This window comes from Anser brachyrhynchus (genome assembly GCF_964034855.1).
Source record: "Anser brachyrhynchus genome assembly, chromosome: 7".
Classification (NCBI taxonomy): Eukaryota; Metazoa; Chordata; class Aves; order Anseriformes; family Anatidae; genus Anser; species Anser brachyrhynchus.
This window is the reverse complement of record NC_137701.1, coordinates 18,686,834-18,701,533: the sequence shown is the minus strand read 5'-3', so window position 1 is coordinate 18,701,533 and position 14,700 is coordinate 18,686,834. Positions and strand designations below refer to the sequence as shown.

Sequence of the window (14,700 nt, the reverse complement as noted above, 5' to 3'; positions counted from 1 at the left end):
GATCAGACAGGCCCTGAGCAGCAGAACAAGTATCCTGACAACGTTCCTGTGCCAATGCATGGAAAAGCTTTTTTCAACATCTGCTTATTTTATTTTATTTTTTTAACAGGAACAAATCAACCTATTTTTCTGTCAACTCATTATCAGGAATAGTCAAACATTTTTATTTGATTAAAAAATCATTGTGAGTCACAGCAAATCTCAGCTGTTCTGATTAAAAATTCAGAGAACAATAAACATGTCAGACCACAGTCTCGTAATGGCAAATATGAGGTGATTTTAACCATGCCAACACCTCTATGAAAAATGCAGAAATAAGATTATATATCTTCCTGTTTATTCAAAACAGTGTCAAAGTGCTGTAATTTCACTACATTCATTGTCAAAATGTCCCTTCTTGTGCACTTCCTAAAAGAAACCAGAATTACTTAATGTAGAAGGAAAGATTTAATAAAATACTTCCCTTGTTTTTACAATGTGCCTTCACTGAGAGTTACTGAGGACTCCTGAAATACCTATTGAAAAGCCAAAGCTGTTCAAATCACCTTAAGAATGTTATGTGTGTGCATGCACGTTTATACACAGGCTCAGTCAACATAGTAGGAATTCATACTTTTGCGATAAACTGGAATGGCAAGAAGAAAATACAATGAACTATACTTCAGAAGAAATACAATGGAAAGAAGAAATATAAGGGAAGAATTAGATAAATACAATTTAGTGAATGTGCTACGAGAGGTATTTTCCCATTATCAACTTAGATCTTATTCATTCTCATTCGATGTTAACATCAGTTTTGCCATCACTACTTAACACTATGCAGTACTACAGCTAAATGCTGCTTCTTCAGGAGTCTGTTAATATAGAATGAACTTTTATATTGGAATATTTATATTGAATAGGTGCATATTGATTTTGCTTGTCTATGAACACAAATGCCTTCCTAGCAAGCAGAGACACCATGTTACCGTGAAGAAATATTTAAAACCACCTGTTTACAACATTTATTTTAGTAGCTTCTGAAAAAAAAACAAAACAAAACAAACAAAAAAACAACATATTTAAGCAATCAGCATTAGGACATGGAATTTATTTTATCTCTGACAATTAAAAAGTCTTTTTTTTTTTTTTTCTTAAAGTCATGACTCCAGGGCTCTTCACAGCAGGGCCCTACAGAGTCAGAAACAAATCATTTGCAGCCATTGTATTCAGAGGTCTTATCACCTTTAGCTCTGGCTTCAGAACAAGGTCCAATACCAGAGCTGCATTTTGCTCATCCTCCTTTTTCAGCTGGTGCTCCAGGACTATCCGAGTCTCCCAACAAGCACCACGTACTCCCTGATTTAGATTGCTTATCTTTCATACTGATACAGAGCCAGTGCTGACCCTCCTTTCATTCCCAGACACCCTCACAACATGCTCCTGTGGCTACAAAAATGTTCATGCATACTTTAAAGCAATCTGGGGATGATTTATTCAGTGCACCTGCACGAGGCTTGAGGGAACATACTGCACCGCCCACAGCCTCCCAGGCGCACACATTCCCTCTCAGACTTCATGGTCATGACCCTGTCTCCTTCTCCCTCAGCTCTGGATTGCATATCTGAAATGTTTAGCAGGGAAACATGTCCAAGGGTGTTGGATAAGCAGCAGGGAGATGGGGCCAGGACGTGCTTCCTGGGTCTGGTGAAATCTGCTGCCATTTGCATTCGCTGCTCCATTGGTGTGCTGTCCTCTGGCTGTACGCTGAGCAGAGAGGGGGTGACAGTGCCTCATGTCTGTTACAGCACCTCTTGTCCCTCTGTGTTACGGCTGTCACTCTGACAGGGAGTTCGCTTGTTTGTCTATCACAAAGCTTGTGTGTGACATGTCTGCAAAGAGGAGGTGTAAAAGTGGCAACTTTGGGGAGAAACGGGGATGTGGCATCGGTACGGTGCCCTGAAATGAGAGCTGCTTTTGCCTTGATGCCTTAAAAAAGCAAAAGAAACGCCCTGGAAATCTTACAGGTCCTGCATCTGGCTCTGCGTGCAATCTTTCTTTCCTTCATTAACACTTTTGTCAGTTTGGATGAGTTAAAAAGGAAATCCCCTAAAATTACAGAGCAAGATAGATAAAACGGGAAAGCGATGTTATCCCCTTGCTGATAGCACTTCAGCTAATGCACACATGCAAAAGGTCGGTGCTTTAACAAAGGAAGCTAGCAGATCTTTCAAGACTTCTTTGGACAACCTCTTTGAGGTATTAATCATATCAGTGTTTGCTCCATGAGGCTGTGTGCATTTCAGGCACCGTTCTTTCCTCCAATTCTTTAAACAAGGAAATACTTCTTTCCTAGTATTCAGAGGTCAAGTTTGGTCCCCTTTTGACACCTCAAATCCTTTCAATTTGCCTGCTGCTGCTAAGCTAAATGGTGGTGTGAGGTAATTTATTTGGGAGCAGGGTTAAAGTGTTAATGAGAACACCACATTTTTCTTAAGCTCAGCAGAACTGAAAGCAGAATTCTCAGCTGAGAGAGAGCAAAAAAGAAATCCTCAGCACATACTGGAGCCAAGAAGCATATGGAGCCATTTTAATCCACAGTTGTACAGCGTCTTCTCAGGTTTCAGTGAAGTAAATCTAAAGCGTAGTTTGAACCCTATACGTACAGGAAGTCCGTGCATTCGACATCACTATAAAAGCAGACTAATTGGAGCCCTACTCTAGTGAGGTGCTGAGAGCCTTCACCTCCACTTGGAGCCAAGAGGACGGGTAAGCTTAGCACCTTGAAGGATTAGGCTTCTAAATGTTCCTACTGCTGATAGCACATTTGCTAGGAGAATTGATTTGACAAGGGTAGCGATGTATGGCCATTAAATTGTTTGCAGATTTGACCTATCTGTCCATAATAAGAAATAATACCTGAAGTGCCATAACTCTGTCAAACATTTCAAAGGAATACTTGTTCAAAGATCGAATCCATTATGTAATCTCATAATGTCAGATTAGGACATAAAACTATGGAACATGACACAGAGCAGTATTACAAGACATACTGTGTCAGAAATTTTATAAACAATTTCTTCTGGCCCGCTCACATGTTATCAGTTTGAGTAGTGACTATGATGCATTTCAAATTTCTTCTGGCAGCTGGAGACAAAATGATGTGGCAAAAATGTGACTGGAAATATCATCCAGGGGCTCTTGAAAAAGTATTTTTCCACAGCAAAACACTACAGTTCCTGTTGTGGGGGAACATATGGGGAGAAGGGGAAAAGAGAAAGGAGGGCAGAACAATCAAAAACAAGGAGAGTGACTTTAACGACTGTGTGCCATTAAAGTGAACCAGAGCTCTCAGCTAACAGCCCTCCAATAATTCATAATAAAGAAAATGTAAAAATATGTTACCTAAAGCCAGTGCAAGGGTTTAGACTTACCCAATGCTTATGCCTACAATTCCATAAGCATCATTTTTCTCCATATGGATTTATTTTTATTACTTTCTATTTGTCTGGGTGTAAGACTACCTAGGAAAGATAAATATCTTTTACCTTGGTAAGATCTATCTGATCTCTGTTAAGTATAAAGCATATTGGAATTTGGGGAAATAGAAAAGCAAAATAAATTCCCACAAACTAAATCTAAAATCAAGACAGGTATAAAACACAGAGCTGAGAGGGGAAAAGGAAATAAACCTGCAATCAAATAAATAGTGATCTTCTTTTTGAGACTCATAATAAAGAAAAAATATTTTAACTTTCCTTAAGTGACAACTGGTGGAAAAAATAGGAAGCAGATAAAAAAAATAACATTGAGCATGCTAGGCTGGTGAACATCAGATGCAGCTTTCTTTTCTGTGATTTTTCTATTTAATCTTCATCTTTTTTATGACCTTATTCATTTGAAATAATGTATAAATGTATGTATGCTTATAAAAGAATATATGAATGTCATATGCAGCATTTTTGTGAATTGAAATTTAATCAAGCAGAAGCACTGGGCCCCTTTGTCATCTTCTCCCATGGCTGGCGCAGAATAGCAGAGCCCACGAAGCAGTGCTGTAACTGGAAAGCTCCTGATTTTAACTCCCATGTCCCACCTCCACCAGCCTGCCCCAATGACAGCACAAGGGAGGTTATAAAGAGACTATACCAGGACAGAGGCCTTGTGAAGATCTGCTCATCTCCCTTGGCAAAGCAGCATGTGGTGAAGGGGTTGCGGTTCTGCAGCACATCTCGGAGGAGCGGATGGCTCAGGGAAAGGGTGACAGAAGGATGCCAAGACACAGCTCTGTCGGGGACCAGCTGAGCGGACTCCGGGTTTTTGTCTTGCTTGTCTTAGCACAGCAAGCACCAAGCTGGTTGCACACCCCAGGAGCAGGAGTTTTTGGGAGAAACATGCAAGTGCTGCTCCGCTTGGCACAGCAGATATTAAATGGGTTTGTCTCCCTCTGTGAGCCATGTGGGCAGGCCCAGCATGGGTACACATCAAGCATGATGAGTGGAGGGGCTGGGAGCTTCTCTGCACTTCTGTACCCTCTGCAGGAGTTCTGCCCCTTGGCTTCCCCCTTCCCTGCAGGCTGCAGGGCCTGCTCCCTTGCTTTTCCCACAGGTAGCATCCTGCAGGCTGAATTTTGCTTCTGCCCCAGGACAAACCAGTACAAAGTCAGCTTCCCATCCCCCCTCTCTCCGTGTAGGAATCGTGCAGAGCAGGGCTGTCAGGAAGCTGAGACTGGACTGTGCTGAGCAGCCTTAGCCTTGGTAGCAGCCCCTGCAGGATGCATCACACACCAGGAACGTCCGCGCCCTGTGACGATTCCCCATGGGCGGCTGCTGCCTGAAAGCTGTCAGTTAGCCAGCACCTCTGCATTAGCGGATGCTAACTGGGTCAGTATTACTTGCATTAGATGTAATCATGCTCTGTTCCCTCCTTTCTCTTCCTAATAAGTGGCTGCTTCCTTACATCCCTTCTGGTCAGCCCTGCCTGTCAAATGACATATCTGTCAAAATATGCATTATTCAAAAATGGACCTGTTGCCAGCTATGTGAGGCTGGGGGATGGGTTCATGTATCATATCACTCTTCCCTTCCATACATCTCAATTTCCTGCTTTCTGCATGATTAATGTACATTTGCTTCCCTCTACATAATGTAGACAGCAAAGAATGAATTATGCTGCTTCATTACATTAACTGGTAACATGTCTTTCCATACCTATATACTCTAATCACGGCTTTCTTGTGCCTTATGTTTGTAAATGAACTACATAGAAGGAGTAAACATAGAATAATAGCGTGCTATTATACCATGTAACATTCTCCTCGAATGTAACAAAAATCAGAGGGGGACAAAGAGGTGTTTCTCCTACTACAGAGTTAGTTTAATTTGTCTTCATAATTTTAAAGTTATCGCTGTCCTCACTATACATACATTTGATCTTTTATGTTGAATTTCAGTAGTTTTTACTAAATTCAAGGAACAGTAGATAGACATTTTCTGCATTTTATAGAAAATGAATAAAAGTAAGAACTAAGATGTACTTTAGAAATGCAGGCTATAAGAAATTGTTCACACATGGAGTGGTTAATCTCTGCCTAAGCTTAAATCTAAATAATACAAGCCAATATTGGCACTCTCAGACAAACTCCAGTATTGCATCTGGAAATAACAATATTATGCAGACTTGAAGATATTAGCAGCTTGAAAACAAAGAGCAATAGCAGATGCTATAAAATACACAGAATCAATCCTGCTTGGACATTTATTGCATTAATACTATTTTCAATTTATTTAGCAGCAAAGTGCTTTTATTACTGACTACTGACTACGTATGAGTGAGAGTGGGTGTGGGTGTTGTACACACAAACGTGCATATTAGCTGCTTTGCCTGGCATAAACAAACCCTACGAGGATAGCAATAAACTGCTTTAACAACACATAGCATCATAAGATACGCCACAAAGACACAGCGCAAGAGAATATTGATTCCAGAGATCAGTTGGAGTTTAGATACAGGGCATAAAGACAATATTAACCAAAGATGGTTGTGTTTAGAAAATTAGCACTAATACCTTATCTTTGAGAAATTCAGTGGGGGCTTTAACCAGAAGCAAGAAACCAGCTGTTGGTTGCTGTTTGTCTTTTTTTCCCCACTTTTACTTCACAGAGCCTCCAGAAGCTTATGTAGAAAGAAAATCAATTAAATAAAAATGGACAATGATGAAGAAGTCAAGAGAGCAATTTTAAAATCAATACATTGCTTCAAAAGAAGCTCACAATGTAGCTGCAGAATATGGAATAGGAGCTTGACATACCATGCAGAAACAACACTGAGAACCAAAGGAATATCCCACAATACTTTCATATTTATCAGAAAGGATGGTATGGAAAGATTTGTAATAACCCCAGGCATTGTAAGCACATCAAATCGATCCTCTGTTGCCTATTCTAACTCCTAGAGGATAACCAGTGAAATTTCAGACATTAGGCCTTGTCTTTGAAGTAATAAATGGAAATGCTTGAGTTTAAAGAACCCAGAACTTCAAGAGTCAGCCAAGAATGAGCTCTTGTAGTAACTCAGGATCAGCACAAATATCACCCACTTCTGCTAAAAGTACAAGACATAATTTTCCAATTTTCAAATAAACACGTGGAACAGGCTTAAAAAAAAAAGAAAGAAAAAGCAACAATTAAAAAATAAAACTCTGCCAAAGCTAAATGTTCCATTATGCATGCAATTTTCTCCCCAAGGAGTGGGCTGAAGAAAGACCAAACCACATGTGAAATGTTAGTCATGTTGTTTGACGCACTTCTGGGTGGTTCTTAGATAGTGTGGTAAGGACCGTACAAGAGCTTATACAGACTAGTGGAGAAATCAAGGAAAAAACAAAACAACAACAAACAAATGAACTTCATCTTAATGTTTGCTTACAAGATGATGTGGGCAACTTTATGAAACCATCAGTGATTAAAGTCACTTAAATCATCATAAAATATGGTGATCGCAAAATATTTAACAGGAAACATGAACAGCAGAAAATGGTCTTCAGATAGGGAGAAACTTGCTGCAGTTAGCTATGCTTTAATGCTCCTAAAGTAGCAAACAGTACAACTCAGACCATGAAATTTCTTGACTTGCTTTGCTGTGTCAAAATTAAGGCAGAATTAAATGTGACTCAAGTAGTCAGGCAGAGTATTGAGCCAAAAAATTCTTAGCCATATTCACTTTTCATTTCAAAACCATTTCTGTTTTACTGCAAGTCTGTGATTCTGAAAACATAGCTCAAAAAGATTGCTCTAAAGAAATTCCTTTTTTTTTTTTTTTTCCTTTCTTTCTGTTCTTTCCTGCTGTGCAAAACATCTGTGTAGGGATATACCATGATGAGCATGAGGCGTGCAAATACAACTCAGAGCAACTGGCACTTCTGTCAACACAGCACTGAAAACACTGATGTCATTTGGTATTTGCGGTAAGCCCCAAATATTCCTCTTGCAGCAGAACATTTGTTGTCTTCTTCCTATGGAATTTCTGAACTGGAATCAGGACCAGCTACATCATATTTTATTTCTTCCCTTACACCAGGTTTTCTTTTTTGAATTCTTCAGTATCAAATGCACACAAGTTCACATCTGAACTTGAATATTTGGAAGTCTTACCTCTCCCTGAAAAGAGGCTCGTTGGCTTTTCTTTCAGCCGTTATTATTTGCAGATGAAAATTCTTGCTTGTGCTGATGAAACAAAGCAATGTTGTCATGTCTTCCCTTCAACCAATATAGTATTTTCATTAATTTTAGTCACAAAAAATATTTGTAATGAGAAATTTGAATTTAAATTCTTATTTTTCTGTAAGGTATGTTTATAAATCATTAAAATTAATTATTAATACTGTCACTACACTTTTAGAAATGGACATCACCAATGTCTTAGGTATTGTTTGGCTGAATTCTGTAGTGATGGTAAAGAGAGCATTGGACAAATTGAATCTTCAGCTCTCCTGTGGTTAATACCCTAGGAACCTCAAGGATTATCATAATAAAAGCAACAGCAAAGGTGAAGGACAAATCTACTGTATGCTTTCTCTGACTGCTACCCTGAGATCAAGGCACTGCTGAGCTCTGTGCCTGTTGTCTCTGGACCAGGAAAAGCTGGTATAAGAATGTGAATGGGAAAACTGGAATTAAAAAAAATATTGGAGCTGTGTATGTGAGATTTCCAACATACTCAGAGGAGGTATACGCAGCTGGGTAGGCATCAACAAGTGTGTGAAGCTGGCAGAGTCATTACCAGGAAAACTTCAGCGTCCATCTGACTTCCTCCACAGCAGCCACGTGCTGAGCTCTGAATTGCTGCTGCTGCTGCTCTGCAGCACACACAGGGCTCATGGTCACAGGCAGTGCTGCTGCCCTGCACGTCGCACTTCCTTTCACTCTGTACACAGACCCATACTGCTTTCTCAAGCGAGAGTAAATTTGGAAATGAAGACTAGTAGCACCAGGGCTGTATCTTATGAGTCCTCAAGTAAATACTTGCAAAGGCTGCGTCTCTGCTTTGAAGACCTAATGGTCTGGGAGGAAAAAAGTTTTCACAGTTCTGGAGATTGGGCAAAATACAAAATTTACAGAACACACTGGGTTGAGCTCTGTCTTCTAACCCAAATTCACTGTAACCCACCAAAGCACCCCTTCTAGCAATGAGCTCTGCTACAATGAGCCCACAAATTTCTTAGACAAAGCTGGGACTGCTCTTTCGGACACTCTTTTGTCTATAACTGTGGTACGTATCACACCTTTGGAAGTATAATGATTGCAACAAATACAAGTTGATAAGGTACTCAAGGTCTTTGCTGGCTGCTTGCCAGTTAAATCCCTAGCAGGATTTAAGTTTGCTAGAATAAATACCGAAATATTTTCTGTAAAATATAATTCTGTTTGGAGTTCATTTGTGTATATATATATAAAGCTGCTGTCTGATTTATCAGGAATGAGCCTCACAGTTGATGTTCATGATCTGCTCATGCCAGCAATGGTTTCTTGGATTAACAAACTGACACCAGCAGAAACACACAGAATTTGAAAAAGCAAAAAGTCCCCAAAGACAAAATTAGTGTTATGTTTCAACATATACATTTCAGGCACTTGAAACTAGTCTGGCCTTTGCATATGCATCTGTGATTTGTGTATAGGAAACCAGGAAAATCAACAAAAGAAACCAGAACAAATTAATAATCCTCTCCTTCAGCAAATTAAACTTCACTCTGCTAAATTAGTTGACCTTCAAAGTTTGCCCCAGGGGAATGATGTGAGATTGGAGGGTTTGTCTGAAGAAACAAAGATGAAAACTGGGATGAAGAATGTGAGGTGGCTAGTGGAGTGGATGGGCCCTGAAAGGTTTGTTTAGTTACCTTTGAAAAAGTTCATTGAGAGGGAGCACTACCACCACCTCTGCATAAAGATAGATTTGGTCATGCCTTGTAATTTATGGTAAGGGGCTTAATTACCACAGTAAGAAAGTGTGATGAGAGGAGAAGGAAATATTCTTCACAACTCAGCACAAAGTATGCTGCATCAGCTCAAAGAGGGAACCAAAAAAGATGACTACAGAAATCTGCTATGTTTTTTTTGAGATGGTCCGAACCGAGGTAAAGATAGAGTGCTATTCAGCTCACGCAGGCTGACTTTAGAGTGGGCATTATTTCAAACTGCCCCAGACACATGAGCTAAGATGACGTGAGTGTCTAAGGGCTGTAATTCAGCTATGGAGGATCTCTTTGGCATTTCAAACATATTGGGTTTCTGTCACAATGAATTCTTGGAGGATTGAATGTCTAATAAGAAAAGAACTAGGAGAAGTAGAAAAGACAAATAATTATGTGGCTACTTAAAAAAAAATCTTGTAAACATAAAGTGTTAAATTTAAACAAGATAATTTGTCTCTTGTAAGACTTTGCCTGCCCCTGCAGACTTACGGTCTTATCCCCTTAGCAGAAGGGATTCAGTGTTACATTGTATAAACTCTTCTGTGACAAATATGTAGTTTTGATTATTTTTTTTAGCTTTTATTAACAGTATTGCTACACAATTTTCTAAAATTTGTGATATGGGCTACAAGTATGATGATTTATGCCAATAGTTGTATGAGAACACAGACATAAAAACACTCCCACAAGTTTTCAAAAGATGAAAGTGTGTGGTTAGTCCCACATACTAGGAAGACTTGGATATGTCTTCCCAGTACAGCTATAACTTTGCTGTCACGGGCACATTCTCTCTAGCAAGGTTCTTGCAAAAAGGTGATCTGACTAATATCTGAAAACACTTAAAGGCCTGCTGCGTTGATGGAGAGCAGGAAGCATAACCTTTGACCAGCGAAGTAATAACAGTGTAAACTCCTCTAAACACAAAACCTAGTGGAATTAGTGTCCAGTATCAGTCACAAAGTGCATTTAGGGCTCTCTATAAATCTCACCAAAGCATTTAATGAAATGGTCATCTTCCTGTGTAATTTGAAACTGATGTAAGAGCTTTGCACTGGCAATGAGGATGTTAAACGCCCAGAGGACCTGGGCTAGAACCAAAGGAGCACATGATACTGAAGAGTGGGGGCTTTTCACAGGGCTTGACCTGGTACCTAGAACCCATCTGCAGGACCTTGGTGTATGAAAGAACAAATGAGGGCTAGCTACCTCTGCATGGGATCTATAGCATCAGTATGCCAAGCAGGAGCCACGTAGTGCCAATTACTTGGAAACACTGAGGAGAGCAGGCTTATGTGGTCTTCCAAAAAATATATAGGTGTTTCCATTTTGTTTCACAATTCATGGGTCAGAAGATTTTTCTGAGATGTGGGAAGTTTAGAATCAGTTCCCTCTTCCCCTTCTTCATCTGAGTGGTTCAGAACCCACCTGCTGTGTTTCCAGCAGAATCTCTCGAAGGAGCATAGCAGAAAGACAAAGCTCAGGTATCCTTGCTGGTGCCTGGAATGAATGGGGGTGGCAGGTCCTTTTTTTCACTGTGTTGCTACTGGGCATGTATTATCTCATCAGAACTCGGTGCACAGGCTCAAGCCCATACATTTTAGTAAATCAAGGATGGATCAACAAACATATTTTAAGTTGATTTCCATTAACTAATTAAAGCTGTTTTATTCTAATAAGGTGCTCGATGTCAGCCAGGTTGTTACTTTCTTTATCTGAGGAAGATTAATGGGCTTATTTTCTACCTAATTTTCATCATGATATTCAATTCTTATTGTGATTTTCTATTTAATGTGATATTATCATGATTGTTTAATAATCATATTTGAGCACCCCTAAAGTGAAGCTCTTTCTTATGACCTTGCTAAAGATTTCTTTCTAGTGTCAGAACCCCTGCATGAGCAGGTGTTACATACTTTGGCAGTGATAGAATTATTCTTTCATAGTCCATAGAAGCTCTTAAGCTGCCTTCATCCCCATAGCGTCTAAACTCCATTGAGTAGCACATTAACTGATGAGACTAACATCCATCATCTTTGCTTCATTCTCCTCTCTTGAGGAAGTGTATAGAGAGAACATACAGCTTGGGTGGGGTTTCCACTGCATTTTATTTTTAAGCGTGCTTGCTGCTAGGTTTCAAAGAAATTCTCCCCTCATGTGGAGCAGAGACTGCAGAGAAGTTTCTAAAGGTCTTTCATTCCTGACATTATTTACACTTGTGTCTCCATTCACTTTCAGTCTTGTCAAGAAATTAGCTTTATTATGACATATGATCCAGTGCAAATGTTAAGAAAAAGAGATCCTTTTATTAGAGCATTTTATATTGATTAGGTCTTTTGCATATATAATAGAAAAAGCTGTCCAAGCTGTCTAAAGATTTTTTTTGGTGTGGTTTCCTGGGTATGCGTTAATACTAGTAGCTACAGCCATGACTCCTTACACACATAGCTACCAGTACAGACATCCAGCTGAAGTTTTACTGCTGAGTAAAGGCTGAGGGTTGCTAAAGGCCATCCTTAAATTTATGGATTATTTGTCATTTTAACTGTTCAGCTTGATATGCTAGGAACATCTCTAGGATGAGGTGGTACTAATACTGATGATAAAGAAATATTCTAGTTTGAGGGTACTTAACCTTGGAGAGCTTGACAGTCATTCTATATTTTGATTGCACACAACCTCTTAGTAACAATTGCAGATGAATGCTTTGGCAGTGTTACCACATTGGCATCAAAACACTGTATGGGTGCCACTCCCTTACTGCACTTCAGAGATGGATTATGAAAGCAGTATTACTATCCATCCAGAACATGATCATCCTGTAATTGTATCCCTTCACCGCTCTCACTGCCTTACTTCTGTGGCACTCATCCTCAGCCTTGGCTCGCTGCCACTGCTCCTTGGGGAGAGGAGCTGCTAAGTCCCCTAGTACTGTCAATCAACCTTAGCTTAGCTTAGTTTGCTTAGCTTAGCAAACACAGCTTCAAACTAAACATGAAACAGGACCACTTCAGTGTCTTCAAATATGTAGAGGATAAAATGCTTCCGGGCCACAGAATTTCCCATCTAACCTCTCACCTGTCTCATCTAACTGGTCACTGTCTGTCACGGGCCAGTGAAGTATGTTGCAGCGGTACCAGCTCACAGAATTCTGTCACCAGCTGTGCTGAATTTATAAAGCTTCAGTTCTTAAACTCCCATGATCTCTTGAAGATCACAGTTTTTTGTTTTTTTTTTTTTTGGAAACTAGATTTAGCCCCATAAAAACAGGATTCAAATACGTATTAAAAACATACAAAAGAAACCCACACTGTACTATTTTAAAGAAAATTTCATTATATGAGGAGGACTAGGGCTGTGATCTGAACTCTCAGGTCTAATAGTGCTGATGTTGCCAAGTATGAAGTAGCCCTTGCTGATAGATCTATAGGGAAAATTTGAACTCTGTGCAAAATCGCTGTACTTCCTAATTTTCCCTAGATTGTTTTGAGCAGGTCAGTTTTCCTCTTCCTATTTGATAAGAAATCTCTTTTAACTACTCTCTTTACTCTTGCCACAAAGCCACACACAGCATTTCCTGTTGAATTTTACCCTCCATCTCCTGTGCGATTAGCATAGGAGTAAATTTTATTCCTGCTTTGATTTCTTTCCACTACTGCTGTTCTTCTCTCTCCCCACCTCTAACAGCTACTTCCCTTTCTTTTGCTGTCTGATTTTTCTCCATCCTTTCATTCCTGACACGTTAGTCCTACTCCTACACTTTCTGTGTTCTCCCTCTCCATCACACCCCTCCATTTTGCGTCCCTGTCAGCCCAGCAGCAGAAATCAAACTGACTAGCGTCCCCATCCCTTGCTGCTATTTCACAGCTCCGGAGCCAGATCAGTTTTGCACTGCTGTTAGCAGAGCCTGAAGAGAGGAAGGGGAGGGAGCAAGGAGGCAGCACAAAGGGCATAGCAAGGAGGCAGGCCGAGGGAAGCTGCACAGGGAGCAGGAATGCGGCTCCCACATGAAGGGATATGCACAGCTCCATTCCTCAATCACCAGGCTGCATCTTCCCGTACAAAGGCTGTGAGCAAAAGGCAGCTAGCATTTTGAGGGAATACTGGTGGCTGAGGTGCCTGTATGCCTGCAAAGGCTGCACAAGCAAATCTCTGTGCATGCTCACCAAGAGAGCTGGGACTGACATCAGTATTAAGAACTGCTGAAAGCAGTTAAAATACGGGGCTATCTCGTGGCCTGATCAACATTTCAGCTGCAAAATGCAGACTGCTCCCAGGTCTGAGGGAGTGCACAGTTGGAGCACATGCCTTGGTCCATGAACACAGTATCTAACTCACTACTTTGTAAATGCTGGGTTATCCTGAAGGTGTATCCTGAAGGAACAGTATACAAGATGTCTACAGTCTTGCAATTAGCATTTGGCACCAGAGCAACCACTAAAAAGCCATGTCTTTCCTTACTGGCCAACAACTTACTAGATACATGACATATCCCGTGCTTATTACTGACCCCAAAATACAAAGAAAACAAAGAAAGAAGTGCTTTTACTTTCCCATGAGTTGCAATGGTGGAAAATAATGTTTTCTTCCTCTATTTTGGGACTCTTCCAGTAGGGTCTGTTTTTTCAGGCCATGGGGATCACTGCCATGGATGCCTCTCTTATATTTTCTCCTTTCTTTTTGTAAAAAGATTGCATTATGTTGAACAGCTTTGGTATGTAGAAACAAAAATACATGTTCCTGAGAATGAGTGTCCTGTATCCATCCCACTGTGGTGAATACTGAGTATTTCACTGGCATGAAAACCCTATACTGCAGCTATCCTTATCCAAGGCAATACACCCCATGTATCTCACAATCTGTTGACAGTTCACACAGTGACTCATCTACAAGAATGTGTATGTTGTTTTAATCCAATTCGGCATGATGCTGAGTTGTTATTCAAAACCACATCAGCTTCCCATCACCCCATTCAACCTGCCCACTGGATCACTATAACAAAGACACATCAGGAAAAAGATCCAGAAAATGAAAATGAGTTGGAGGAGGTAACCAAATGGTTCCATTTATATCTTCATTCCACTAGATGTACACAAAACTGAAACGCAGCAGTTTTAATAAAGAGGAGGTGAAATGCCTTCTGGCCAATACCAAATTAAGCTGTAGCTCTTGCTGTTGCAGGAGTCATACAGATATTCCATGATAATTTTGAATAGGAGGCCCCAGGAAAATTTGCATTCAATAAGTTATGA

General features: G+C 40.2%; 2 protein-coding genes across 6 annotated transcripts in view; one reads left to right on the top strand and one right to left on the bottom strand.

Moving 5' to 3' along the window:
* Nucleotides 1-14,700, bottom strand: part of LOC308198026 (uncharacterized protein) — a 424,888-nt gene that overhangs the window by 49,898 nt on the left and 360,290 nt on the right. The window lies entirely within an intron of this gene.
* Nucleotides 1-14,700, top strand: part of LOC308198021 (uncharacterized protein) — a 79,723-nt gene that overhangs the window by 16,870 nt on the left and 48,153 nt on the right. Inside the window, exons 2-3 of the mRNA XM_080599542.1 lie at nucleotides 4,673-4,862; nucleotides 7,344-7,444. The gene's annotated coding sequence lies outside the window, so the exon portion shown is untranslated. The remainder of the gene's footprint in view (nucleotides 1-4,672; nucleotides 4,863-7,343; nucleotides 7,445-14,700) is intronic.